The 27899-nt window shown below is 53.0% G+C and overlaps 1 protein-coding gene across 7 annotated transcripts in view; it reads left to right on the plus strand.

The window, feature by feature from the left end:
• Nucleotides 1–27899, plus strand: part of MYO18A (myosin XVIIIA) — a 103772-nt gene that overhangs the window by 26987 nt on the left and 48886 nt on the right. The gene's annotated exons all lie outside the window — the stretch shown is intronic.

Consider the following 27899-nt stretch of genomic DNA (forward strand, 5'->3'; position numbering starts at 1 on the left):
ACACTGGAGTGGGGTACACTGGGGTATGTACTGTCAGTACATCGCAGTGTGTGGCCCTGGCACTGCCATCTGAATTCAAATCCTACCTCTGCTGCTTATAAGCTGGGGCACCTTGGGCAAACTATATAAAATTTCTCCATGCCTCACCTTCCTCATCTGTCAAGTGGTTTCTTTTCCCCCTCACACCCAGTGGTGTTCAGGTTTACTCCTGGCTGTTCTCTCAGGGATCATTTCTGGTAGGCATTTAGGGAATAGATGCTTGAGTGTTGGGGATTGAACCCAAGTCAGCCACATGCAAGGCAAATATCCTAACTACTGTACTATTGCTTTAGCCCTCTCATCTCGTAAGTGAACCTTGGGCTCTCCACTATACCCCCTGCGTCATTTATATGTCTGGTATATAGGAAGAGCTCAAAGTGAGCATTCTCATCATTGTAGATCAGTCTCTGACACCTGAGGAAGCATTTGGTGAGAACCTGAGAGGACTCTCCTCCAGCCCCAGGATGCCACAGGCTCTAAAGGACTCCTTTCTGCTGATCATTTTATTTAATTTTATTTGGGGCCATATCTGGCTGTGCTCAGGGCCTACTTCTGGCTCTGTGCTTGCAGCTTGCTCCTGGCAGTACCTTTCAATGCTGGGGGTGGAACCTGGACCTCCAGCATGTGTGCTCAGGTGTTTGAACTCTCTCTGTGGCCTCCTTTGCTAATCTGGCCCCAGTATGGTGCGTTAGCTCAAAAGGTAGCTAGAGACAGGAAAATGAGCCCAGTGTGATGTCCAAGCTGACTTGGTAGACTCAGTTGAATTACTTAGCCCTGGGCTTCCAGTCTGATCTGTAGCTTGATAGTAGATTTTTGATGTATCTTTGATTTGGGGGTCATACCTGGTGGTGTTCATGGCTTACTCCTGGCCCTGCACTCAGGAATCACTCCTGGTGGGACTCAGGGGACCATATGGGGTACCAGGGATTGAACCCGGGTGGGGTGCATGCAAAGTAAACACCTTACTTGCTGTACTATCTCTCCAGCCCAGTAGCAGATTTTTTTAACCATGCTGTTTGGCTTTTCCGTCTTCCCCCGGTAGAATTCTTGGCTGATGTCTCTCCATTTAGAATGTCAGGCTTCTTCCTACCTACTTGTTTTCCAGTCAAACAAGCAAACTCCACTATTTTTGTGATTTCTCTACAATGTAGTTTGTCTCATGACACCTGCCTTGCCTCTGACAGTTCATCTTGATGAGCTCTGAACCCGAATTGCAGACAGAATGGAGCCCAGAATCTGCGATCCCTGGCTCTGTCCTCTGCTCCTTCCATTCTGCTCTCGTAGCAAAACTTCTCAAACTCAGTGCCTGGGGCTAGAATGGGGGAGTGGGCAGACCCGGGCTGGCTCCCTGTCAGCCTGCCCTTAGCACCCTGGCTCTGGACCTGGATGCTCAAGGCATGCAGCCCAACATGAGGTATCGGTGTCAGGGGCTTTATTTGCCATCGCAAAGCCAGACTTCTGCTGGTATTGCTGGCTCCAGGAGCACTTAGATCAGGGGTGTCCAGGAAAGAGTGAAGTGGGGAAGCCCTCAGGCCACAACATTCCAGATGTCTTACCCATGTACGGGTCGGAGAATCTGCAGAAACAAGGACCGATTGTGTGGCACTGAGGGGCTTTCTCTGGGGCCTGGGATGCCTTGGGGTGGGGGCTGGCCTCCATCCCGCCTTGCCTTTTCAGCCCCTCTGCGCTTGGCTTCTACTCCCAGGCTGGGAATGATTGCTCTCCCTTCCCCCACCTCTCACTGAGGCTTCAGTCTCAAGACAAGGCCCAGGCAGAGAAGAGTACTGAAGCGCAAAGAGAGGCAAGACTGACAGGGATACAGTGAACAGCATCCTCCAGGCGATTGTTTCTCGGGGGGGGGGGGGGGGGGGGGGGGGGGGCAAATGGCCCTCCATGGTTGACCAGGATATTCCAAGGGGGCCACAAATGGAAATCATGTAAATGGTAAATGGGGGTCACGCACAAGACTAGGGGGCCAACCTCTAGGATGTGGAGTAAGGGGCGCACAGGAAGGAAACAAGATCAGAAGATGGTTATGATCAGAAAAAGGTTGAGAAACATATCACAGACCAGATCTTTTAAACGGAGCATCTGCGAATTGGGAACTGGCCCATCATCTGAGCTTTCCTACTTGGTACCACTAGTCACATGTAGCTACACGGGAAATGTGGTCAGTGTGACAGTAGAACCAGATTCTAAATTCTTGACCTTTTTTTTTTTTCTTTTTGGGTCACACCTGGTGATGCACAGGGGTTACTCCTGGCTCTGCACTCAGTTACTCCTGGCGGTGCTCAGGGGACCATATGGGATGCTGGGAATGGAACCCGGGTAGGCCACGTGCAAGGCAAACCCCTACCAGCTGTGCTATCTCTCCAGCCCCTAAATTCTTGGCTTTTTAAAGGAAGAAGTAGTCCCGCAATTATTTAGTTTTAGTTTTAGTTTGGTTTGGGGCCCACACTTGGAGATGCTCAAGGCCTACTCCTGGTTTGTTGTTCAGGGCTTCCTTCTGGCAGTACTTGGGAGTACCAAGCATTATCCAGGATCAAACTTTAGCCTTCTGCATGCAAAGCATGTGCTCCAGTCCCTTTGCTATCTCTCCAGCCCCCATTGTTTCAATTAACAGCCACAGAAAAAAGCAAGCTGCTTGGGGCTGGAGCCATAGCACAGCAGATAGGACACTTGCCTTGCATTTAGCTGACCCAGGTTCAATCCCTGGCACCCCATATAGTCCCCTAAGCACTGCCAAGAGTAATTCCTGGGTCAGAGCCAGGAGTAAGCCCTGAGCACCACTGGATCTGGCCCCCAAACAAAACAAAAGCAAGCTCCTACCCCACTGAGCATCACGCTCCTGACACGGGCTCAGAGAAGCCCTCTTTGAAGACTGGAAGCTGAGACTATGGACACACGCCCTTCCTCTGAGGAAGGGAGGCTTGTCTTTGGCAGTTTCTACACTTCACCAACTCTGGAATCCCAATGCCCCAGGGCTGGCAGGTCCCTGGCCATGTGCCACCACAACTGGGGCAGTGCCGCCTCACCTGGCCAAGCATGTTTTCTGCCCAGCTGAGTAACACACAGGTGCTCACATGCCCTGGTGGGTTTGGCCAGGGCTCTTAATGCGGAGGTGTTGGAGGTGGTGCTCGGAAAGGGAGAAGCTTTTGCCGCTTCCTTCTTACTTCTGTGGCAATTCGATTTGTGCTTTCTTTCCACTTCAAAGAGTTCTAGAAGCAGGCCTCGCAGGGGCCTCCAGAAGTGAGCACATGGATCTCAAACAGGGATTGAGTGTTCCGTATTGGGAGGAACAGGAGACTTGTCTAAAGGAGCCTCCCCGACTTTGAGAATAAACACCCTGGATGACCGTACGGAGATTTTATTTAAACCCGTGTGGCTGATCCTTAAACAGAGTTTCCTTTTTTCTTCTGTGGAAATAGAGAAGAGTTGTCATTTATGTGGAAAAGCAAAGAACAATACTTCATTATGCTATTACCCTCAACTCTGCCAGAGGGGGTGGGGTTGGGAATATCATGTATGCGGCACATTTAGCAGATTCAGAAGAGACCCACGTCTTGGTGGGATTTGGGGCAGGGGTGTGGAAGGTTTTGGGAAACCATTCTCAAGGCTCCCAGCCCCTGGCTTTGAGCCTCAGGAAAACTTGACAAAGTCACAGTTTGGGATCTCTGTAGCAGAGAACAGCTTGTTGCCTGGAGCTGGCAGTGGGGCGCTGTCTGCGGGCTGCCAGGACCTGACTCCTACAGGGAACACACCAATGATTGGAGTGGGGAGGACAAGTCCAGCCATCCCGCTTGGGCACTATGCCCACATGCTGGTGTGATGTCACCAGACTCTGAGCATACCTCGGGGTGTGCCAAGGCAGAGGCAGGGAGGTGCCAGTGACCATCTCTGCGACAGCAATCCAGAGCTGGTCATACAAGTCCACTGAATGCAGTGGGTGCAGTTCCAGACCTCTTCCCACTACAGAGGTTCCAAGTGTCCCTGTAATCTTCTGTTTATTCATCCATCCATCCATCCATTCATTTGTCCCACCAGTGAGCATGCATGGAGCGTCAGATATTAGCTGGGACTGTTTTGATCATCGCATATGGAGCGGTGGCAAAAACAAAGCCGGTCCGGGCTCACCCTCGCTTCTTTGTGCCACATCCCTTTGCGATAAGGAGAGAGGCCATCTTGCTGCTGCATCCCCCCTCGGTCCCTCGCTCCCGGGGGACGCCTCTTGGGGGCGGGGTTAAGAGGCGAAATCCGCAGCCTCGGCAGCGCCGGCGTGTCGGTGAGAGGAGGGCGGCTGCCCTCTACCGGGCTTCAGTGGTACTGCTGGGCGGGTGCGTCCTTGTACTCTGGCGCATGCGCAGCATCGGCTCCGCCCCTGGCCCCACTCCTGCGTTGGCTGTTCTGCTGACTCCGCCCTCACCTACCCGGACCCACCTGCAGTTGCAGAGTGCCTGGACACTGCGTGGCGGCATGCACCTCTGCCGACTCTGCTTCTGCCCAGACCTCCTTTCCGTCCCTGCGGCTTTGAGGGTGTTTTCCCTCTTTTACTTTGGGATCTCTAATCATCCTATCATCCTTGGTCAGTTAAAATACCAGTCCATCTACCAACACTGTAATTTCATAAAAGAGAAGATACTCCCTCCCCGCCCTCCCCCTTCCCGCCCATCCCTTTCCCACCACTCCACCTCCCCAGGTCCGCCCCCCCCCCCCCCCCCCCCCCCCCGCGCCACACGATAGTGTTGCAGAGTCCTTGAAAAGACCATTGAAGAGACCCTGTCAGCAGGGAGGGTGCTTGCCTTCACAGGTTTTCCTGGGAAACCATCCTTCCCAAGGAATCTTTATTGCCCAGGCTCTCCATGGCACTGAGATGCTCCTTCTAATTCCTTTAAAGTTCTGTTAATGACACTTTGCACATCAAAAATAAGCAATTGGCTCTTTGCTTGGTTGATTTTTGTTTTGTTTTTGCTTTTTTGGGGGTGTTTTTTGGCCACACCCAGAAGAGCTTAGGGGCTATTTCAGGCTCTATGCTCAGGGGTTATGTGGGATGCCAGGATCAAACCTGTGTTGTCCATGTGCAAGGCAAGAACCCTCCCTGCTTTCTGACCCCTGCCACCCCCATTTTGGATATTGGTTTTGGATAGGAGCCCTGGTAGAATTGGGGTGAGCAACATGCAAGGCAAATACCTTTACTCCTAGACTATCCCTCAAGCCAGTCGGTACATTTTAAAGACAGTGTTTATAACTTTTTTTTTTTTTTTGCTTTTTGGGTCACACCCGGTGATGCTCAGGGGTTACTCCTGGCTCATGCACTCGGGAATTGCTCCTGGCGGTGCTCAGGGGACCATATGGGATGCTGGGAATTGAACCTGGTCGGCCATGTTGGCTGCGTGCAAGGCAAACGCCCTACCCGCTGTGCTATCGCTCCAGCCCAAAGACAGTGTTTATAACCTTTTAATAAAAAAGGATCTTTGCTTTAATTGGGAATTTGATTTATGGAGACAATATGGGTAAGAAGTACTATTTTTGTTTTACTTTATTTTTTGGTTTTAAGCCATAGTTGGCTGTCCTCAGTGACTATTTCTGGGCTTAGACCTCCCTTCCTTTTTGAGCTGTCTCCCTGACCACATAAGTATTCTTATATTAAGATGTTAAGTAGATTCACAGTCTCAATATTTTCCAAACTATTTTGCACTAAATTAGCTATTTCCTGATTCCTATTTGGGTGGGGGGTGGGGTGAGGGTTGGCCCATACCTGGCGATGCTCAGGGCTTACTCCTGGCTCTATGCTCAGGGACCACTCCTGGCGTGGCTCAGGGGATCATTTGGGGCACCAGGATTGAATCCGGGTTGGCCATGTGCAAGGCAAGTGCCCTACGTGCTTTATTATTATTTGGAATAGTGCTTTTATACTGACCTCTTAAAGTCTTACTACTTGACATCTTGGAATCTTTAGTTCCTCTTGCCCTTTCTTCCCTTTTGCCCATTTCTATCCTGCCCTCTTACCATTATGCCCAAGTGATTCTCTCATACCACCCTGTGTCCCCACTCAATACCAGCATCCCTCCCTCTCTACCTCCCTTCTCTCCTTCCTTCCTTCCTTCCTTCCTTCCTTCCGTCCTTCCTTCCTTCCTTCCTTCCTTGTTGTTGTTTTGGGTCACACCCGTCAATGCTCAGAGGTTACTCCTATCTCTGCACTCAGGAATGACTCCAAGTGGTGCTTGGGGACCAGAGGGAATGCTGGGGACCGAAGTCTGGTCTCCTGTGTGCAAGGCAAGTGCCTTACTCATTGTACTAGCTCCAGCCCCAGACCTTCCTTTCATCTGGCTCTTGTCTTCATTTTTTTTTATGTGTTTTTAGCTGCTCGTCTCTTCTTTCCCGGGCATCTTTCTGTTGGATCAGCATTCCTAAGCACAGGTTTAATCATGCCTTTTCAGTCCCCAGAAACCTGCTGTGACTCCCCTTGTTTTCCTGGCAGTGGAGTGGAAATAGCTGCTCTAGGTTAGAATGACATGGGTTTGAAAGCCTGGTTCTGCCTGTCATAGGCTGTGATTCTGGGCAAATTATCCAAACCATTATTAGCCTCAGTTTCTTGGTCCACAATTTCCCTTCACTTCACTTACTCCCTACAGTTGAGGAAAAGGAGTGCCTGGCAGTAGTAAATGCCCAGTCTATGCCTTCTTTGTCTACAGACACTTAATTTGCTTTGGTCTTTAGTCTGGATAATGCTTTGGTATTTTTCCATCACAAATGACAGAGAATTTCTGTTCTTCTGGTTTAAGAAGAGGTATCTGAAACACCGAGGAGCGGAACTGGCTTAGCCTTTTCTGAAAAGTTAAACACTGTGACCAGAATCGAGATTCACTCAGCTCATCATTCACGCTGACTTGGTTCTCAAATAAGTAATGGCAAAATGTCAGTCACATTGCTAAATTCAAGATTTGAGCGTTAAGAAGTATGGCTCTGTGTCTGGAACATGGTTCCGTGATAGAGATCATGCCTTGCATGTGTGAGATTTGGGGTTCATTCCCAGACCTGCGAAAGAAAAAGGAGAAGTATGACTCAGTAATCCCACTCAAGGTTTTGGTGTTTGTTTTTGGACCACACCCAGCAGTGCTCAGAGCTTATTTCTGGCTCTGCATTCAGGAATCACTCCTGGCAGGGCTCAGGGGACTCTATGAGATACCGGAATCAAACTTGGGTCAGTTGCATCCAAGACAATTGCCCTATCTGCTGTAGTCTTGTTTCACCCCCAGTCAAGGTTTTATCATATGTATGGGGGGGGGGTGTTGGGTATTTGGGTCACATCCAACTGTGCTGAGGACGTATTCCTGGTTCTGTACTCAGGGGTCACTCCTGATGGGCTTGGAGAGCCATATGGCGTGCTGGGTATTGAACCCAGGTCAGCTGCATACAACAAGTTATGAGGCTCAAAGGGGTTATGAATGGAAAGAGTTTAAAAGCCCTACTGTAAGCCCTGGGTGTCTAGCTGTCATAGTTGACTTTTTTGTGTCCCACACTTCATCCAAAGTTACTGTCTGTGCTTCCCACTTCATGCTTTCTTTATTCTTTTTTTATATAGTTTTATTTTTGCTCTTTTTTGGTCACACTCAGCGATGCTCAGGGGTTGCTTCTCACTCCGCACTTAGGAACCACCCTGGGCAGTGCTCGGAGGGCCATATGGGATGCTGGGAATCAAACCCGGGTTGACCATGTGCAAGGCAACCACCCTACCCCTGTGCTATCACTCCAGCCTCCCCCCCCCCCCCCGCTTTCTTATCTTTTATCTTTTCCTTTTCTTGTATTAATCTTGTATTAATCTTCTTCCTTCATCCATACTTTATAAATATCTGTCTATTATGGGCTACTTTCAAGCTATCTTACACTTCTTGTTTTCTTATCTTTCCTTTTCTTGTATTAATCACCCTGGAAATCCCTTCTTCCTTCATTCCTACATTACAGATATCTGTCTTTTATGGGCTACTCTCAACCTATCTTAAACAAACTCTGCCACAGCATTGCCTGGGCATTATTAGTGCCCTGGTGGGAGGGTCAAACAGATTCTAAATAGAGTGGAATGATCACTCTTATTTTTTGTGGGGGCCATACCCAGTAATGCTCAGGGGTTACTCCTGGCTCTGCACTCAGGAATTACTCCTGGCAGTGCTTGGGGGACCATATGGGATGCTGGGGATCAAACACAGGTTGGCCATGTACAAGGCAAATGCCCTCCCCACTGTACTATCTCTCTAGCCCCTGGAATAATCATCCTTTGTGTACATTTCTTATCTCTTCTTCGGGTATGTACACTGAGATCAGGAACTATATACACATCCATTCCATCCCATTTCGTTCATTCAAACCTAGATCATGTATTGCTCTGTGCAGGGCACGGTGCTGGTAATTGCTGGGAATACAGCTCTGAGCAACATGCTTCCTCTGCTTGAGGGGCACTGCCTTCCCCATTGTTCACCTGGAGTTCTCACATGGCTGCTGGTTGATCAAGAGTAAGACTTCCTTTACTCCTCAGAGTCCCCTGTCTAGCTCATGCCAGGCTCTTCAGAGACACTTTGCCTGACCGAGGGACCCAGGGCCTTTGCCTCATCTAGTGCCACCATTACAGGAGTGCAGAGGAACTAAAGTTATTAGCTCCCGTAGGCTCTCCATTCTGCTCCAGCAGGCAGCCACTCGGTACACAGCCCTTTCAGACCAGTCTGACCTTATATATATGTTTTGGGGCCACATCTGGTGGTACTCAGGGGTTGCTCCTGCCTCTGCACCCAGGAATCACTCCTTACTGGGCTCTGGGTACCATATGGGGTGCCAGGGATTGAACCCAAGCGTGCAAGGAAAGTGCTTTACCCACTGTGCCATCCCTCTGGCTCTGACCTAATGAATATTTTTGAGATCTATTATGTTCCTAGTAGTGAGAGTGGAATGGGCTATAAAAGAAACAGGAAATGGTTCCTGCTTTCCAGGGAGAGAGGGCCAAAACATGCGACATAATTGTTTATTCATTGTAGTTGTAGCATAACCTCATTAAACATCAGCAAATTCAATAATATGACTGTACAAAACTATATTAAAGACCAAGGGTGTGGCTTAATGGAAGAGCACCTGGCTCGATTGTGTAAGGCTCTAATACTGCCCCCCGTGCCACACAAAAGAATAAAAATATTTAATATTATATAATCTTATAAAAAATCCAATATTATATCATTTTAATTGTGAACATTGGACCAAAGAGAGAGTTTAAAGGCTGAGTGTATCTTTGTATGCAGGAGGCTGGGTTTCATCCCCGACACCACCTCGTCTCCTAAGCACCATGGGGAATGACCCCCAAGCACAGGCCCAGGATATTCTCCAAGAGTTGCCTTGCATGGTCAGCCGCCACCTCCCAAATTGTTGAACATTGCGTTTTGTCTATTTCTTTTCATTCTATGCTGTGTTTCTTTTTACTCTATGACTGTGTACAGTGTGCTTTCATGCAGATATATTGAATCGTACACATTATACCATGTGTACTATAATTTGTGAGCAACAGAGGTTTTTTTAAAAATAAGTTTGACTGAGTTCTATTTTTAACCTCACATGCTGATTATAGTGAGTTCATTGTACCTAATAGCACACCATATTGCATATAATTAAGAACCACCATAAATATATAGTGATCTTTAGGCATAGAAAGTGTTTGTGGTTTTTAATAACAATTTAATTGCTACCTACAATTGCCAGGCCTAATGCCATGGGCTTTATCTGTATTAACTTTTAGTCATCAATGCATGAATGAGTGAATTTGCAGTACCGCGGACGTGGATCTCAGGGCCTCACACGTGCCAGGCCCGCGCTCTACCACTGAGCCACATCCCTGTCCTTGTCCTTGGTGACAGTCACACATCCCCATAGAAATAAACTGTTCTAGATCAAAAAGTGGAAGCTCTGAGAAGTCAGGGAGTTTTCCTTCTGGTCAGCCAGCATGAAAGCTGGAATTCAGTCTGTCTCTGGCCGGAGTCATGCACTTTGCACTCCCATGCAAAGTCTGGCCAAGGTGAAGTGTTCATGAAGGAGGTGGAACTGGAAATGGACTTTGAGAAAACAGGAGGGTGGGGCAAGGTGGAGAAGCCCCTCAGAAGGTGATTTCTGGGGCTGGAGCAATGCAGCTGACCCGGGTTCGATTCCCAGCATCCCATATGGTTCCCCAAACACCACCAGGAGTAATTCCTGAGTGCATGAGCCAGGAGTAGCCCCTGTGCATCACCGGGTGTGACCCAAAAAGAAAAAAAAAAGAACAAGAAGAAGAAGAAGAAGAAGAAGAAGAAGAAGAAGAAGAAGAAGAAGAAGATGAGAGTGTGGTCCCAAATAAGGGGCAGGAAGTGAGAGGCTCTTCGAGAGAGGATGTGGAGGTCAGTGCTGAGGAGGGTCAGATTATGATCATCCATAAAGGAATCTGGGGAAGCCCAAAGGTCTAGCTGACTGTGACTATAAGTCCATTCCCCCAGCTCCCGCCATTGTTTAGTTCACACCTGCCCCTTGGGGCCTGGTTATGGCCGTGTGTGAAGCTGTGGGGATGGCAGGACCTGATTCCTGCTGGATGAAGTAGGTAGCCTTTCTCCCGATGACAGGAAGTGAGACTGTATTGAGATGAGTTGTCAACGCGTCAGTGAAATTAGTCATTTGTACAAAAGAGCACATGGACACATGGCTGCTGGGCATTCAGAGTTATAGTGCAGGCACAGTGACATCTTGGTCACCTGCAAGTCCTCTTCCAGAGCACAGCTGAAGGTTGGCCTGGAGTCCTCAAGCCGCCAAAATAAAAGATGCCAAGAGTGCATGTGGAAACCTGGCCTCTCCCCTTAGGACATCCATTTGCGGGTGCCTGCTTGTGCCTGGATACTGCTCCACCGGGCGGGGTTATCTGGTCCTTTAGCCTTTGGCAGAAACAGTCTATGAGGAGAAAGTGGGACTGTGGGGACCGCCCACCGGCAGAGAGTGACAGTTGGTGGCTGGCAGGGAAGGGATCTGTGGACAGGGCCTCAGCTGGGCGTGGAGGGAGACTTCTGTGGAGTGTGGGGCTGGAGTGGGGTGGCGTTCTTTGAGAGTGCCCCTCTTCAGAGGGCAGAAGAGAGGGGCTAGAGTGAGAGTAAATAGGGTAGGGACATTTGCCCCGCTGTGCAGGTTGGAGTGGAAATGAATTGGGCTCAAGAGGGAAATGCCTAGTTTGAGTGTTTTGAGATTGAGTTCAGAGTGTTTTACTTAATTTGAAGAGTACATTGAATGCTATTTTTACGATTGTAAATGGTAATAAAATTCAGAAAACAAAACAAAACATTTTGTCCTTTAAAGGGCTCAGTTACCTGAAAACTTTGCTCATGATACCTCTCTTTCTCCCCCCCAGTGATCACAGCAGATGATGATTCAAATGGAAGAGGTCAGGGGTGTGGCTTACTGTTAGAGCACCCGCTTTGCATGTACAAAGTCCTGATTTCAATCCTTGACACACGCAACTTATTATATACTCAAGTGGCAGGACTGTAGATCTTTACAAGTATTCATTTAACCCCAACAAGAACACTATATGGTAGATGCCGTTACTTCCTCCCATTTATATATATAATATATAATATATAATATATAATATATAACTGTCCTCCCGTTGTTCATCGATTTGCTCGAGCGGGCCCAGTAACATCTCCATTGTGAGACTTCTTATTACTGTGTTTGGCATATTGAATACTCTCGGTAGCTTGCCAGGCTCTCCAAGAGGGGTGGAGGAATCGAACCTGGCTCAGCCAGGCTGGCTGCGTGCAAGGCAAACGCCCTACCGCTGTGCTATCACTCCTCCCATTTAACGGATAAAAATCATATGACAGGGGGCTGGAGCAATAGCATAGCGGGTAGGGCATTTGCCTTGCATGCAGCCGACCTGGGTTTGATTCCCAGCATCCCATATGGTCCCCTGAGCACCACCAGGGGTAATTCCCGAGTGCATGAGCCAGGAGTAACCCCTGAGCATTGATGGGTGTAACCCAGAAAGGAAGAAAAAAATCGTATGAAAGTTATTAAATTATGCAGTTGGGAGAACCAAGATTGAAATAGGTTCTGGAGGTCTCACACATAACCTGATGTGCTCTGTATACTTTATTTCTATTTTGCAGTGCTGAGGATTGAACCTGGGGTCTCAGATATGTAAGGCAAGTGCTCTGCTATTGAGCTACAACCCCTGGCCCTCTGATAACTCCTTTAAAGTCATGATTCCCAGAATCTCCTCAAGGACCTGTTAAAACAAATGCTGATCCCTATATTCAGAATTTCGACATCAGTAGGTCTGGAGTGGAGTCCTAGAATTTGCATTTTTAACTCGTTCCTAGGCTGAATCTATTGGTGTGGTCACCAAACTTGGAAAACCATGGCCTTTTTGCTGAGATTTCACTAGTTTGGAATGAACCCTATTTGTCAACAAAGACATAACATTCATTTTACAGGTGAGGGAAACTTAAGTTGCCCACCCTGTGCACATAGCTAAGTCATTCATTTATTTATCCACTGACTCATAAGTGTAACCAGGTTACCCCCATGTTGGGGCCTTTGCTGTCCTTCCAGTTCAGTAGTTCTTTCTTTCTTTTTTTTTGCTTTTTGGGTCACACCCAGCGATGCTCAGGGGTTACTCCTGGCTTTGCACTCAGGAATCACTCCTGGTGGTGCTCAGGGGACCATATGGGATGCTGGGAATTGAACCCAGGTTGGCCGTGTGCAAGGCAAATGCCCTACCCACTGTGCTATTGCTCCAGCCCCCAGTAGTTCTTTCTTGACTGCACACAAAAATTACCTCAGGGAGCTTTTAAAAACTCCAGTGCCTTGGGGCCAGAGAGATAATACAGCATGTAGGACACTTGTCTCACTTGTGCTTGACCTGAATACAATCTCTTACACCCTGTATGGTCCCCATCCCCACTTAGAGTGATCCCTGAGCACAGAGCCAGGAGTAAGCCTTGAGCACAGCTGAGTGTGACCCAAAAACCAAAATAAGAAACAAAAACAAGCCCTACACCCCTGAAGAACTTCAGTTCCCAAGTTTCATCTCAGATCAAGTACATCAGAAACTGGCGGGGAGGGGCAGAATCAGAGTTGGCAGTTTTAGGTCCTCTCGGGGGTTCCTGGTGCAGCCGAGGTTGACAGCATTGTGTTGAGCACTGAGGTGCCACAGACCTGAGACTGAGCATCTTGGAGGGCCAATCTTCCTGAAAGACACGCTCCTAGAGCAGAAGCACCAACACGGGTTCTGACTGGTCACATGTGACCCGTGTGAATACCTGGACAGTGTGTGGGAAAGGCGGGGCTGAGCTTCCAGGCTCATCCTAGTCCCTACCTACTTTCCCCCAAAGCAGGTGATAATGCTGTGGAAGGAAGGACCCCTGGCCCCCAGATCTAACTGTGGTGACAGTCAGCAGCCACCCAAGTTGGGCACTGCCCAGGAGAAAGCTCTGCTGCAGGGCTCCCCCTCCCCCATTACTCTCATACCACCCCCCCACTCTTGTTTTCCTGGAGGGGAGGAGGGAGGCAATGACCTCTTATTTCCTATTGTGCTGAGACAGTTTCAGAAGACCTATCTTTTTAATTGATTAATTTACTTATTTTTGGTTTTGGGGGCCCACGTCCGGCGATGCTCAGGGGTTACTCATGGCTCTGTACTCAGGAATCACTTCTGGTGGGCTCAGGAGACCATATGGGATGTCGGGGATCCAACCCTGGTTAGCCACATTCAAGGCAAGCGCCCTACCCACTGTGCTATCCCGCCCCTTTAGAAGACCTGTCTTTAAGGCTCTTTCCCACCTGCCTTCTAGGTCTCATTTCCCCCTCTCCATCTGGGCCACTTGGGCAGGGACTGAAGCTCCACGCCAGGGTGTCCCCGGAAGAGCCCCCGCTCTGCCCTGCAGCCGCCGCTCATTGAACTGACACCCACTTCCCCTGCGCAGGCCAAGGCCCACCCACCGCGTACTGCGACCTGCTCCCTCTTCCTCTGTGCGCTTGCGCTTTGCGTCCGGCCTACTGGCGGGGAGAGCTGTCCGCACAGTGACATGATGCCCCACGTGTGCCCCCAGTGCCCGAGTTGGGGTGGCAAGAGCAGTGGCTGATGCCCGGGGGCTCCGCTCGAGTCGGACCCCACCGGAGTGTGTGCTAGGGTGCTGGCGGTACCCGTGTTGTTTACGGATTAGGGGGGCACCTTAGTGGTGCGGTTGGTGATCGGACGGCTTGGGTGAGCCTCCGGTGTGTTTTCCAGAACACTACCGTGCTGTGGTGTAGATGAGTGTAGGTGCTCAGGGGAGTGAGTGTGTGTGTGTGTGTGTGTGTGTGTGTGTGTGTGTGTGTGTGTGTTTATCTGTATGTCTGTCTGCCTGCTTGTCTGCCTGTCTGTCTGCGCATGTGCTTGTCTAGTTCCTGGCCTCTGGGGTCTGGGGCTGCAGGTCTGAAATTCCTCTGCTATTTTTAGGGGCGCTATCAGCTCAGCTGTCAGAGCCTGGGTGTGTGTCAGTAGACAGTCCCACCCGCCTCGCGCCTCTCCGGAACCCTGTACTAGTCCCCACACACCTGCCACCCGCACCCTGCCACCCTGCAGCCCTCTCTGCTCACAGCCCGGGTTGGGCAGCTCCGAGGGCGGGGCCTGGGCGGGCCGGGCCGGGGGCGGGGCTACCGCGGCGCTATTTTGAGCCGCTAACGGAGCAGCATCGGCAGGAGACTCCTTGCTCTAGGGCTGCTCCGGGCCAGGCCATGCTGGTGAGTGTCCCTCTGACCCCCACCCCGGAAATGGCCCAGCTCCTCGTGCTGCTTCCGCAAGTAGGGAAGGAGGGGCCTTTGGGGGATTCCCCCAGATGTGGCTGGAGTAGATAGGGAGGAAGAGGAGGAGCTGTTTTGGGGGGCTCCCTTCCGAGCTTCCTGGTGGAGAGGGAATGACCTAGCCCCTGGCAGCCTCAACACCCATCCCTAGCCCTGCTCAGAGGGGTGGGCAGGGCCTCCTTGGAGCTTCAGAAGGGGGGACATCACCATCTTCTGAACCTCAGCCACCCGCAGGCTGCGACACGCCCTCCCCACAAACCGAGTGCTTCTGAGGCCTCCGTTCCCTGTAAAATGGTCTCCTTGTAAAGCCGGGGACCCCACCCCTCCTGGGCCCTTGGAAGTCTGGTTGGTGGTCTGTGTGGGGCTGTTGCCAGCCCAGGCCTGACCCCATTGGCTCCGGCTAAATGGGAGAGCTGAGCTGGAAAGGACTGGTGCTGGGGCTGTCCTGGGTCCGGCTGTCCATGACCTCGGGGCACCCTCCTGAGGTCCCCCCACTCCCAAATGTTCTGGCACTGCTGGGCCAGGTGGTCTTCTGGGGAGTCCCTGAATGTCTCCCAGCCTCTTCCAGAGCAGAGATCATTAGCTCTGCAGGAGCAGGTTCTGAAAGAGCCAGTGAGGACACAGACAGCACTCCGCCTGCCTGCCACCAGCCACCGAGGGTAGGTTTTCAGCAGCGTCAGCAGTTGGCAGCGGGCTCAGCAAGGCAGGGTGGAGGCTAGCAGGAGACGGAGATGTGCAGCTCAGTGTCCAGGGCCTGCCCCACCCCAGCCATAAAACAGGCACCAGGGTCGGGGTGCCCGGCAGGGGGTTCGGGGAGGGTGCCTCCAGAGGTGGGTGCTTCCTAGTCTCACTTCCTGGAGGCCACACAAGAGATGGCCAAGTGCCCCGTATGGGGCTGCGAGAGTCCCTGGGGAAGGAGCCTCTGGCAGTCTGGCCGTTAGAGGAGGAAGCAGTCCCAGGCCCCTGGGCCAGGGCAGCGGAGGAAGCAGGGCCAGAGCACCTGCTTCCTTCCTCCCACAGGGGAACAGTGGCTTCAGGGCATGGCAGGTCACCCGCTGCTGTCTGTCCCTGTGGGGGGAGGCTGACCCTGGATCAGAGGGGCCCCTGTCCCCTGCCTGGCCCTTCTCCCTCTTTTCATCTGGCTGGCAGCATCGGCTTCAGCTCCTCCCTGTGGAACGCCTGTTCCTCCCCAGCAGTGCTGTGGAAGCCGTATTCAGGTCACGGGTGGAGGGGCAGGTCCCCTCTGGCAACTCCCGCTCCTGCCCACGCTGTGTGCAGTAGGGGTGTCAGGCATGGGAACCAGCAAAGTGATCGAGGCAGGGACAGAGGTGCTGGCAGAGAGTCCCCCCAGTGCCCTGAGTCCTTGAGTAGGTCAGTTCTGAGCCCCCTTTGCTTGTGTGTGGATAGGACTCACCTGAGCATCTTCCCGCAAGGGCTGCTGTGCAGTGTGAGATGCCGGCTAAGGGGTCCCACGCAGCGCCCGCACTTGGTTAGTGCTCATACAGACGAGCTGCTGACACTGTTATTCCTGCTCTCCCTGCTTCTGCTTCAGCCCACCCTTAGATAAGTGGGTGCAAGGTGGGGACTCGTGGAGGAGGGTCTCCAGCCTGGCCCACCTGCCCTGAGGCTGGAAGCCTTTCTGGGGGGTGAGCTTACATGGAATCCTTGGCGTATTTTTTTAGATTTCTTCTCTTTGAAAACAAATAGCTTTTAGCTATTATCTCCTCTGCTGCTTTCTTTTTTATTGACTACTAAACCATCTTTACAATAAAAATAAGCTGTAAGTAACAAATACATAACCAAATAAATACCAAGTGTCTCTGTTGCGTCTAATTCACACGATTTACTAGGTTATTTCGATCACTGTTTGCATACAGCCTAAGGTTTTTAATTGATAAAACTTTACAGGGAGTCGTTCATATATTCACACTGTCCTTTTTTTTTTCCTTTTTGGATCATGCCTGGTAATGCTCAGGGTTTACTCCTGGCTCCATCCTCAGGAATTACATCTGGCGGTGCTCGGGGGACATTATGGGATGCCGGGGATCAAACCTGGCTCAGCCACATTCAAAGCAAATGCCCTCCTCACTGTACTGTTGCTCCAGCAGCACACTGTCCACTTCTGTGTTAGTTTGAATGGCACCTTTAAGTGCATTCTATGAATTGTATATCCAAACCTTCTCTAAGTCTAGGGGACAGGCCTGCTTCCGTTGGGGTGTGTGTGTGGAGTGCATCTATAAATGTCTCTGTATGGCTCTGTGGGTTTTCTCCATTATTTCCATTTTAAATATTATCTATTTAAAAATTTGGGGGGAGAGTCACACCCGGTAATGCACAGGGGTTACTCCTGGCTCATGCACTCACGAATTACTCCTGGCGGTGCTCGGGGGACCATATGAGATGCTGGGACTTGAACCCGGGTCGGCCTCATGCAAGGCAAATGCCCTACCTGCTGTGCTATTGCTCCAGCCTGCCTATTTAAATTTTCTGACCCAGGGGCCATACCCAGTGATGTTCCGAGGATCAATCTGGAGCCTTGCATTATGCCTTCCACGCCTCTGCGTCTTCTCCCCATCCTCTTTTTCTTTGTGAAGGGTCCACGCTTGGCTGTGCTCAGGGCTGGCTCCTGACTACACTCAGGGATCACTCGTGGTGGAGCTGGGAACCATATGCAGTGTGTAAGCAGTGTCAGGAATGGAACAGCACTTGGATATGTGTGTTGCAAGTGCCCTAACCCCTGTACTACCTCTCCAGTCCAGATTTTTTTTTTTTTTTAATGAAATCTCTTCTTGGGCTAAGGTGAAGCCTCTGGGGTGGTTTTCAGGAGCAGCCGCTCAGGTTTCTGACCAATGTCGGGTAGCTTCATTCTTAGGCTCTCTGCCTCTGCCTCCACTACCTGCTGCAGGTAGAGGTGTGGTGTGTTGTACCACTGTAGCACCGTCCTCCCATTGTTCATCGATTTGCTCGTAAGGGCACCAATATCGTCTCCATTGTGAGACTTGTTACTGTGTTTGGCATATCGAATACGCCCCGGGAAGCTTGCCAGGCTCTGTCATGCGGGTGGGATACTCTTGGTAGCTTGCCAGTCTCTCTGAGAGGGACAGAGGAATCGAACCCGGGTCAGCCCAGTTCAAGGCAAATGCCCTACCTGCTGCGCTATTACTCCAGCCCATGTGGTGTGTTAGTGGGAGAAAACAAAGGTGTCAGAGAGAGGCTAGGTTTCTCCCAGGTTACAGCCCTGGGTTAAGGGTTTGGATCCCCTCAGGGCTCTTAGTGTGCTTCAGCTTTATTTATCTTTTTTTTTTTTTTCAGTTTTTGGGCCACACCCAGCCATGCTCAGTGGTGACTCTGTGCTCAGGAATCACTCTTGGTGGTACCTGGGGAACCATATGGGATGCCAGGGTTCGAACTCCAGCCAGCCACATGTAAGCCAAGTGCCCTACCTGCTGTGCTATCGTTTCAGCCCCAGGTCTTCAACTTTATCAATGCAAAAGCAGAAAGAATTTAAACATAATCTAGGCCCTTGCTTCTGGGAACTGGAAAGATAGTACAGAGATTAAGGTGCTTGCCTTGTTTGTGGCCTACCCTGGTTCAATCTGTGGTTCCACATTCCCTCCCCCGCCCTCCCCCCACTCCCCTCCATCCCCCCACCCCCAGCCTGCTATGTCTAACCCTGGTGGCCCTTGGCACCATTGAGGTAGTCTGAGCTATCCATACCCCTCAGCTTCCCGCAAGCCGCATTACATCCTTGGGCCCTTGCGATGTCCTGCTGGTCCTGGTAGCCAATTACCACCAGAAGAACTCCTATGGGCCTCCTGAGCACTGTGTGGGAAACCCCTCAAAAACAAAAAATTTGCAATCTAGGGCTGAAGAGACAGTGTAGGAGGTAAGGCACTGGCTTTACCAGGGGCCAACCCTCAGCACCTTATATGGTCCCTCAGCACCACCCAGGGACAGTTCTAAGCACAGAGCCAGGAATAGTCCCTGAGCAGCGCTGCGTATGACCCAAACCACTGCCCACCCCTACCTCTATTCCCACCTTCTCCAGACGTAAAAACCTGGCTTCTGGGGGCTGGAGAGATAGCACAGCGGGTAGGGCGTTTGCCCTGCACGCAGCCGACCCGGGTTCGATTCCCAGCATCCCATATGGTCCCCTGAGCATCGCCAGGAGTAATTCCTGAGTGCAGAGTCAGAAGGACCCCCTGTGCATCGCCGGGTGTGACCCAAAAAGGAAAAAAAAATGTCTTCTTAAACTGGGAGTTGTGATCCCATATGGGGTCATGGGGGAACAGTGTGGGGGAATCAGAAACATTTGTTTTAAGATAAATTTGATTTATTAGCACTACATGTTTGATGTGTATACCTTTTCTGTGTACCCCAAGGATGTGTAAAAAATCATGTGTAAAAAAAATTCCCCAGGTTAAAGAGGTCATGAGCATTAAAATCTACACAGCTCTAGTCTAGATTCATCCTATGGAGAGACCCAGAAAGGTAAAGTGGCTTACTGATGGGCACACAGCATCTGAGGGTGGAAGTTGTTCTTTCAGTACCCGCCTTGCCTTCTCTTTCCACTGCTCTTTTCTCCTGACTCCTTCATTACTCCCCCACCCCCACCCCTCCTTTCCCTTGTTGCCCCCAGTGTTGGTTCCAGCAGGTGTCAGCCTTTAGGAAGACCCGGATCCCCTGAGAGACCTCTGCCCCATCTCCTCTGAGCGGGGGGTGCAGGCTGCTCTGGGCGCCATGGCCTTTTCATCACGGTTCGCCTTCTGGGAGCAAAAGGAAAGTTGCATTTCAAAATCGTGCCACTTGCCCGTGTGCTTGGCATGCTGTGTGCGGGCAGGGGCCTGGCTCGCCAGCTGCAGGAAACTAGAGATGGGGTGGGGCACAAGCGTGTGTGTGTGGGGGGGGGGGCGCGCTGGCAGACCCCCTCTTCCGGCTGGCTGGGTTCCTGCTCTGACTCGTGCTCCTGAGCGCCCCCCTCTGGCGAGCTGGGCTGGCCCTCCTGGTTCACCCCTGGGAGTGAGGGCTGTGGTGGATGGGCTGCCCGGAACAGCCTTGGCTCTGAGGCTTCTGAAACTGGGTCTCCCCGTGCCTGGGCACTGTGGGACAGAGAGGAGGAGCCAAGAGTGGGGAGCCAGGCCAGTTGGCTGCCCGGGTCCAGAGGGTGATTCAGGCTGCAGATCTGGGCGTGCCTTTCCTCTGCGCAAGGTCCCTTGCTGGGGCGGTGACCTCGGACTGGCCAAGCCCTTGAGAGGGGGAGGGGGCAGTGAGTCAGCCTGAGGCTAAATCCAGAGCTGAGCTCAGAGCCCACCCGGTCTAGTGTCCCAGACATACAGGAGGGCAGCCAGAGCTTCCCCCAATGCTGCATCACTTGGCTGAGATGCTTGGGGTCCCAAACTTGAACCCCTGGAGGGAAGGCCTCGGAGCAGGCTTGGCATCTGGGCCGCCGGTGAGCCTGAGCTAACCGCACTGTGTGCCGTGACGAGTGTGTGTGGCGTGTGAACACTAGCTGTCCTCTAACCCGTGTGCTGAGACCTAATGCACCGTGTGATGGGGAGTCGGGGTGGGGGGACGATGGGCCTTGGTGGGGAGTAACGTGTAAGACCCTTGTTCCTCCACTCCCCTTCACTCCCATCCCCAGACTCTCCCCGCTCCCCGCTCTGTTCTGATCCCACTTTCTTTTTTTCATTTCTTTTTTAATTCTTTTTTTAATCCCAATTTCTAAGTAGTAACTCCACTCCAGTGAATAATTGCCATTTTCTCTGTCCATGGCACTGTGAACTAGCTTTGAAGCGTGAGCCCATTGGAAACAGCTCCATGGGCAAGATACGGCCTTAAAATTGCATCAGCCAGCAAGCTGGCCAGCACCGTAGGACTGCTAATTAGAGCTCCCAACTTGCTTGGACCCTGGTTACAAAAGAGAAAGCCCCCCACCCCCCAAGTGGATGATTAAAATGGTTCTGGACAAGTTTCTAAGGATCTTTTCCCAGAGGACCAAAGGATTATTTCCTGCACCCCTGCCCTGGTGGAGAAACAGGCTGTGGAGCTGAGGGTGGGGATGACCTCAGGCCAGCCTCCCTCCCATCATCCTCCCTCCCTGCAATAGGGAAAGGGCCATGTAGGGCCCTGGCTCCCTGGCTCCTGGACAGCCCATGCCCCCATTCTGGAAGGCAGAGAGGCCAGTGAGGGGGCAGGGGGCTGGTGTTTGCGCACTGGAGGCTGGACCCCTCTGGGTCTATCCAAATCCAGACTCTGATGGAAAGAACCAGTTCTCCCAGGCACAGGACAGTATCCAATGCCTCCCCCCATGCCCCTCTGTCTGGTCTGCAGCCAGAGCTCTGCCATGTCTCAGCCCAGCCCCCCCCCTCCCCCCCTTCCCTCCCCCCCCCCCCCCCCCCCCCCCCGCCACCCAGCCCCGCTCCTTCCGTTTTTCTCCCTCAACTGCATGGCTGACAGTTCTGTGGCTCTGAGGTCGGGAGAACATCAACCTCCCTCCCAGCCCAGTTGGGCAATGCTCTACTCTGTACAAGTGAGAAATCTCAGGGTTCTGAGAATTGCCCCCTATCTTCGTACACTCGAGTTCTACTAGCCTGCGCACTCTCACCCCAGGATCATTCAGTGACAAGGTCAGGGGCATCCTGGCCATAAGCTTACCTGAGCTGACAGTGACTCGGGTAACTTGTCAGGAACTGAATCAGCTGGATCTTGTCCGCCACCCTATAAGCAAGCACATAGGTTCCTTCTTGAGGGGGGGGGGGGGGGGTCCGTTTGGACTGTTGAAAGAGGTCCAAGAGAATGTGGCCACCCCACCCCACCCCTGGACAGTTTTCACTTGTGCTCAGCCTCCTGCACACGCAGGCGGGAGCTCTGTCCCCGGGGAGAACCAGGCCACTGGGTGCTTTTGGGGTTGGCGCTCCCAGTGCTGACCTGCCCACATTTCCTACATCTGCCCCCTCAGGTCAAAGAGGAGGACAAAATCCCGCAGAAGCCTGGCCCTCCTGGCAAGGAGGAAGGGGCTGTAAGTGCTTTTCCGTGACCCTTACATGTGTGTGTCTGGGTGGGGGGTAGGGACTAGCAGGGCGAGGCTGTCCCACCATGTAGGGGGACACAGCAGAGCACCCATCACTGTCTGGGGTGATGAGATGGCAGAGCAGGAAGTTCAGCATGAGAGGTAGCAGTGGGTGTATGTGACACTGTGAGGCTCTTCCCCTAAGCCTGCCCCTCCCCCCCCTTAATGTTGACCCTAAATTCTGGTTTCCTGAAAACTTGGGGGCTAGAGAGGCTCCGTGGGCAAACCCCTAGGCCAGGGAACCAAAAGCTGTACTAAGTCTGGGTCCTCCTCTGGGTGACACAAGGCAAGGTCGGGAGCAGCCTCCCTACAGCTGCTGCTGTCGCTCCCCAAAACCCCATCAGCTGCTGGGTGGGGTGACCTAGAGCAGGCTCCAGTGACCCCCTCCCCCAGGATTTTCTGCCTGGGGAACAAAGACCCTGAATAAAGCTGCACTCGAGGCAAGCCGGAGGAGACAGTTTGTAGCTAAGAGAGGCAGCTACTGGCCACAGCTGTGAGTGGCCAGGCCTTTGGGGCTATGCTGGGGTAGATCTGCATTGCCCAGGATGGAGAGTTGATTACCCAGGCATTTGGCTTCCTCCTAATCACTAAGCAATCCTGCCTGGTCAACCTGTGACTTTATGTTTTTATTTTTGTTTTTGGGTCACGCCTGATGGTCCTCAGGGCTTTTCTCTGCCCTCCTGGCTCAGGGGACCATATGTGGTGCTGGGAACTGAACCTGGGTTGGCTGTGTGCAAGGCAAGGACCCTACCCTCTGTACTGTTGCTCCAGCCCTCAGCCTCTGACTTTAGCCTAATGGGTCGGAGGATGATGTAGATTTTTCTTCTGGAAGGATCTCCCTAACAGTGCTAAGGAGCCCAGGGCTCATGCCCAGTCAGTCTGGGCCCACGTCTGACAGGTATATGGACCCGAGGTGCTGAGGACCACCAGAGCCATAGCCAGGTGATACTTGGGGGAGGACGTGGTGCCGGCGGGTCCTGTGCTTGCTAGACTGCAATGCCCCCTCCCCACTCCCAATCTCTGTGGCGGATATTTTTTTTTTCAAATGAAAATTGCATATGACATGCTCACAAGACTGCCTGGCACACAGCAAAGTGTGTGAGAGAGTTGGCAGTCAGCATCACCAGTGGCATCATTGTCTCCATCTTCACTGGGTGATGTTAGGGAGAGGGAGAGGACAGAGATGAGCCCAGCTGCCAGCCAGCTCTGCAGCAACTCTTTCTTTTTATCTTTCTTTTTCTTCATCATCATCATCATCATCATTATTATTATTATTATTATTATTATTCCTCATTTTGGTCCATACCTGGTGATACCCAGGGATTACTCCTGGCTGTATGCTCAGGAATCTCTCTCAGTGGTGTATGGAGAACCAGATGGGATGCTGGGGATCACAGTGGGGGCAGCTGCGTGTGAGGCAAAACCTTACCCACTGCACTATGGTCCCGTCCCTGCAGCACCTTCTTATTGAGGGTGACGGCCCCCAATTCTTTTTGTTGTTATTTGGTTTGGTTTTGGAGTTGCACCCGGCAGTGCTCGGAGTTTACTCCTGGCTCTGCACCCACACCTCACTCCTGGTGAACTCGAGGGACCATAATGGGTGCCAAGATGGAACCCTGGTCAGCCGTGTGCAAGGCAAGCACCCTACTCCCTGTGCTGTTGCTGTAGCCCAACCCTGAGCATTCTTGGCCCAAGAGGTCGCACCCAGTGGAGTGCTTCCCGCTCCACCTCTGCAGTGGGCCCCGCTGCAACTGATGCCAGGAACATTGTTGCCCAGACAGGGGGCAACCTCTCCTCCTCCTCACAGCAGTAAGAGGTTCATCTATTCTCGTCCTACTTCGGTAGCCCCTCAGAGACAGGGCTGCCAGTCTAGCACAGAGCCCAGTATGTTCTAGAACCAAGGTTATCATTGTGGGAGTGAGGCCTCAAGCACAACTCCTGCCCAGCACAGACCCCGAGGTTGGTTTTGCTCCCCCAGATGCTACTGGCTGGCCTTCCCAGAAAGCCTCCACCAATGGACGGGGAAGGATGGGGGCACCAGGCCGCATATGCCCGCAGTGCCAGGCATTCCATTTGGCTGCTGGGTGAGGGTCTAGAACTAGACAGGGAAGAGACCCGGGTGGAACCAGAGTGGCTTTGTTCTCCCTGGAGAGCGGAGGTCAGCTCTGGGGTGCCGGAAAGAGGAAGTCTGGGCAGCTACCAGGCAGTGGTAGCCACTGGATCTGGCTCCCTTCCTTTTTTTTTTTTGTTTGTTTGTTTGTTTTGGGGTCACATCCGGCAATGCACAGAGGTTACTCCTGGCTCATGCGGTGCTCGGGGACCATATGGGTTGCTGGGAATGGAACCTGGGTCGTCCAGGTGCAAGGCAAATGCCCTACCCGCTCCAGTTCTATCCTCCAGACCCCTGGCTCCCTTTCTGCTCCTGGATTGGGGTTTCCTGATGCCCACGTGGAAAAAGGAGGGTGGGGGAGGCCTCTAGCACGGCTGGTGAGTGGGGTGGGGGGGGTGTCACAGGGTGGCTTTCACCGTCTAGGGTGGGCAGGGACCCTGGACGCCTGCTCATGCCTCCTGTGTCTGCGACTGTAGCCCGTCAGCGGCTCCCAGAGCCCTCCGTGTCCAACCAGCCCGGAGCCTGCGGACGCTCCCGAGCGAGCCAGCAGCCCTGCGTCAGGCCTGGCGGTCAATGGTCTGGGGGCAGCCCCCGCGCCGGACCCTGCCGAGGAGGCCCAGGGCCTGTCCCCGAAGAGGGTGGCCAGCGCCGTGCGGAAGGTGGTGAGCAAGGTGCTGCCGGGTGAGGAGCCTCCCAGCAGAGGCGTCCGCTCCCCCGAGCACCCGAAGCGGGGCAAGAAAGGCGAAAAAGCGGACCCTGCCCCGCAGCCCCCGCCGCCCCCGCCACCCCCGCCGCCCCCTGCGCCCCCCAAGCCCGAAGCCAAGAAGGACGCGGCCAAGGACGAGCTCTCGGTGGGCCTGCGGAGCCTGATGGCGCGCGGCCGGGCCAAGGAGCACAAGCCCCGCGTCAAGCCAGCCCCCCCAGCCGCGCCCACCAGCCCAGGGAAGCGGGCTTCCTCCGCACCCCAGGAGGAGCCCGCCACCTCCGAAGCCCCGCAGGCCTCAGCGCCGCCCGGCCCAGACCCGCAGCAGGAGGTACCGGCGTGTGCCCCTAACCCCCGTGTGCCGTCTGCCCTGATGCCCGCTTCCCGCCGGCCACCTGCTGGAGCCCCGCATGGCTGAGAGGCCACTGGTGGCCCCAGCACAGCCTCCCCATTGTGTGGCCACAGGGGGTGGCTGCCGAGGGACTCGCTAACCAGCATGCAGCGGCTCTTGGGCACTAATGTGGCAGTCCGGGCCTCGCCCCCTAGTTCCAGGACATCCCAGGATCCATGACTTGGGAGGGGGGAGCTTCCCCATATGGCATGTCAGCCAGACCCCACCTCTGCACCCTCATGGGCTGTGGAGGGGGGAGACCCCTGCCTCATCCCATCTCTAAAGCCCCACCTGAAATACCTTGGAAAAAGGAGTGCTGCCTTTCTGTTGTCTGTTTTGGTGCCACGTCTGGCGGTGCTCAGGACTTACTCCTGACTCTGCCATCAGGGATCGAACGCAGGCCAGCCGCATGCAAGGCAAGAGCCCCGCAGTCCTGCTCCTGATTCTTGGATTGTAGCGTGCCAGGTGTGAGCCTCAGCAGCAGCAACCCCAGAACCACGCAGAGTAGGGGGCACTGAGATGAACCTCAGAGTTGCTGCCAAGTTGTGATCTTGGGGGTAGGAAGATTAGGCACCGGGCAGGGAGGGTGCTGCATGCACAGTCCCACCTGCAGGTGCTTGGCAGCTGGGAGGGCCACCCCTGGGGACACTTCCTTCTGCCAGCAGGACTTCTGAGGAGCCCTGGCCTGGAGGGACACTGAGGCCCCCTTTGAGTTTGGGGCCCAGGCTGCACACACAGTGTCCTCTGTTTGGTGAAGTAGAGGGTCCACTGAAGCCAGTGGCCGTTGGCACCCTATGACCCAAGTACACGTCCTTCCTGAGGAGGGTGATTCCTCTTGGCTGTCCTTGGGAGAGTTCTCTGCAAGGACTCCTGCCTGGGGACCTGTCACGGCCTGCTGCTCTTCTGGCTAGAAGGAGAGAGACAGGGACTGGCCTGTGGACACTATAAAGGACACTGACCTCTTAGCCCTAGATGCTTGCTCCAGGATTCCAAAGCTCCCAGACCCAGCCTTGCTCCCTCTTCTGTTTTTTATTTGTGAGTATTAGAGCCACACCTGGTGGTGCCTGAGACTTACTCCTGGCTCTGAGCTCAGGGGTCAGTCCTGCAGGGGCTTGGGAAACCATCTGGGGTGTTGGGGATCCAACTTGAGTTGACTACATGCAAGCAAACACCCATCCCCCTTTCTGTTCTTCTTGGGCTTGGCAGTACTCAGAGCTGGCCACTGCTTTCCCACCCCTCATGACCGCCTCAGCACAGGGAAGTGACCGCACCCAGCATGCAGGACTTGGCAGTGGTGGTATTTTGGCGCAGTGGGCAGAACCCAAGGGGAAGCATTAGTCTCTGAGAGAAGAAACTGGAAAAAGCCCAAGTATGCCCATTCCTGGGCCAGCTGCCCGGCCACTGCTCCTGCTTCCTCCAATTCTCAGGGTGGAGTTGGCGGCTAGGTCCTGCCCACACCAGAAATCTGGGCACCTATCACCTGAGTCTGGGGCAGGAGCAGAGGCAGGGCAGAGAGCAGGCTGGCCCAAGGCCTTCTGTCCTTTCCCCTCTTCCCATAAAGTGAAAACAAAGTGGGGGCCTGGCTTGTGCCCTGACCCCTACTGCTTATCTTCTGGCCCCAGTGGCGGTCCAGGCTAGCAGCTTGGCATGGTGTGTCCCCGCCTGCCTTGGCCCAACACTAATAGTGGTTTAACCTCCAGGCAGGAGCTGCCCCCGAGGCTCATCCGAGCCCGGCCGAGGAGGCCCACCAGCGACTTGAGAGGATCTTCACAGCTCCTGTAATGCCTCCTCTCATTGTGGCTTCTGAACCTGTCCCAAGTGTGTGTGCACGTGTCCAAATAGAAGGAGTGTGAGTGAATGTGTCAGTGTGTCAGTGTCAGAGTTTGTGTATAGAAGTGAGTGTGTGTGTGTGTGTGTGTGTGTGTGTAAGACTGAGTCTACGTGAGGGAATGTGTGTGTGCGAGTTTGTGGGAGTGTAACACGAGAATTTGTGTTTGTTAAACAGATTTGAAACAAATATGTGTATGAATGTTTGTGAGGGTATGTGTGTTTGTCCGGAGTGTGTGTATAAGACTGAAATTACATGAGGCCAAGTTTTGTGTGTGTGAATTTATGTGTGTATATCCGAGGAGTGTGTTAAGATTAAGTTTGTGTGAGGGAATGTGTGTGTGTGAATGGGAGGGAGAGTTTGTATGTTTGTGCATGATCAAGTTGAGTATGAATGGGAGAGTTTGTGTGTGAGTGCATGTGTGTGCCCATGCCCATGCCCACTGAAAGGTGGCTCCATGGCCGTCTTGCCCCCATGTGGCTCTCCCCTTGGAGAAATGAGAGATGCCCTTTGGAGAGTCTGCTCCTGAGGGAGCTCGTAGCTGGTGCTTGTGGGTCAGTCACTCTCCCGCAACGATGGCCCTGCTCTTCTGCCCTGGTCTCAGGGCCTGGTGGGTGTTGAGGCAGGGAGCTGACACGCCCACCATTGAGGCCTGGCTCTCTGAACCTGGGTGGGGGACCCCTGCCCATTTCCATTAGGCCAGGGATAAGGCCTGGCTAACATTTCCTCTCCAGATAGGTCCTTAAGTAACCATATGGCAAGGTTAGGGCTAACCACAAGGTCCACTGTCTCTTGAGTGTGGTAGATGGGAGATGACCTACTTGCCATAGGTCAGTGGGCCTGCATGTGGGACAAGTGTGGTGTGGCTTTGATAAAGAGATCTGAGTGGGCTGCTGTTGGTCTCACACTGCACGAAGAATGGAGTTC

This window comes from Sorex fumeus, unplaced genomic scaffold (genome assembly GCF_029834395.1).
Source record: "Sorex fumeus unplaced genomic scaffold, SorFum_2.1 ptg000063l, whole genome shotgun sequence".
Lineage (NCBI taxonomy): Eukaryota > Metazoa > Chordata > Mammalia > Eulipotyphla > Soricidae > Sorex > Sorex fumeus.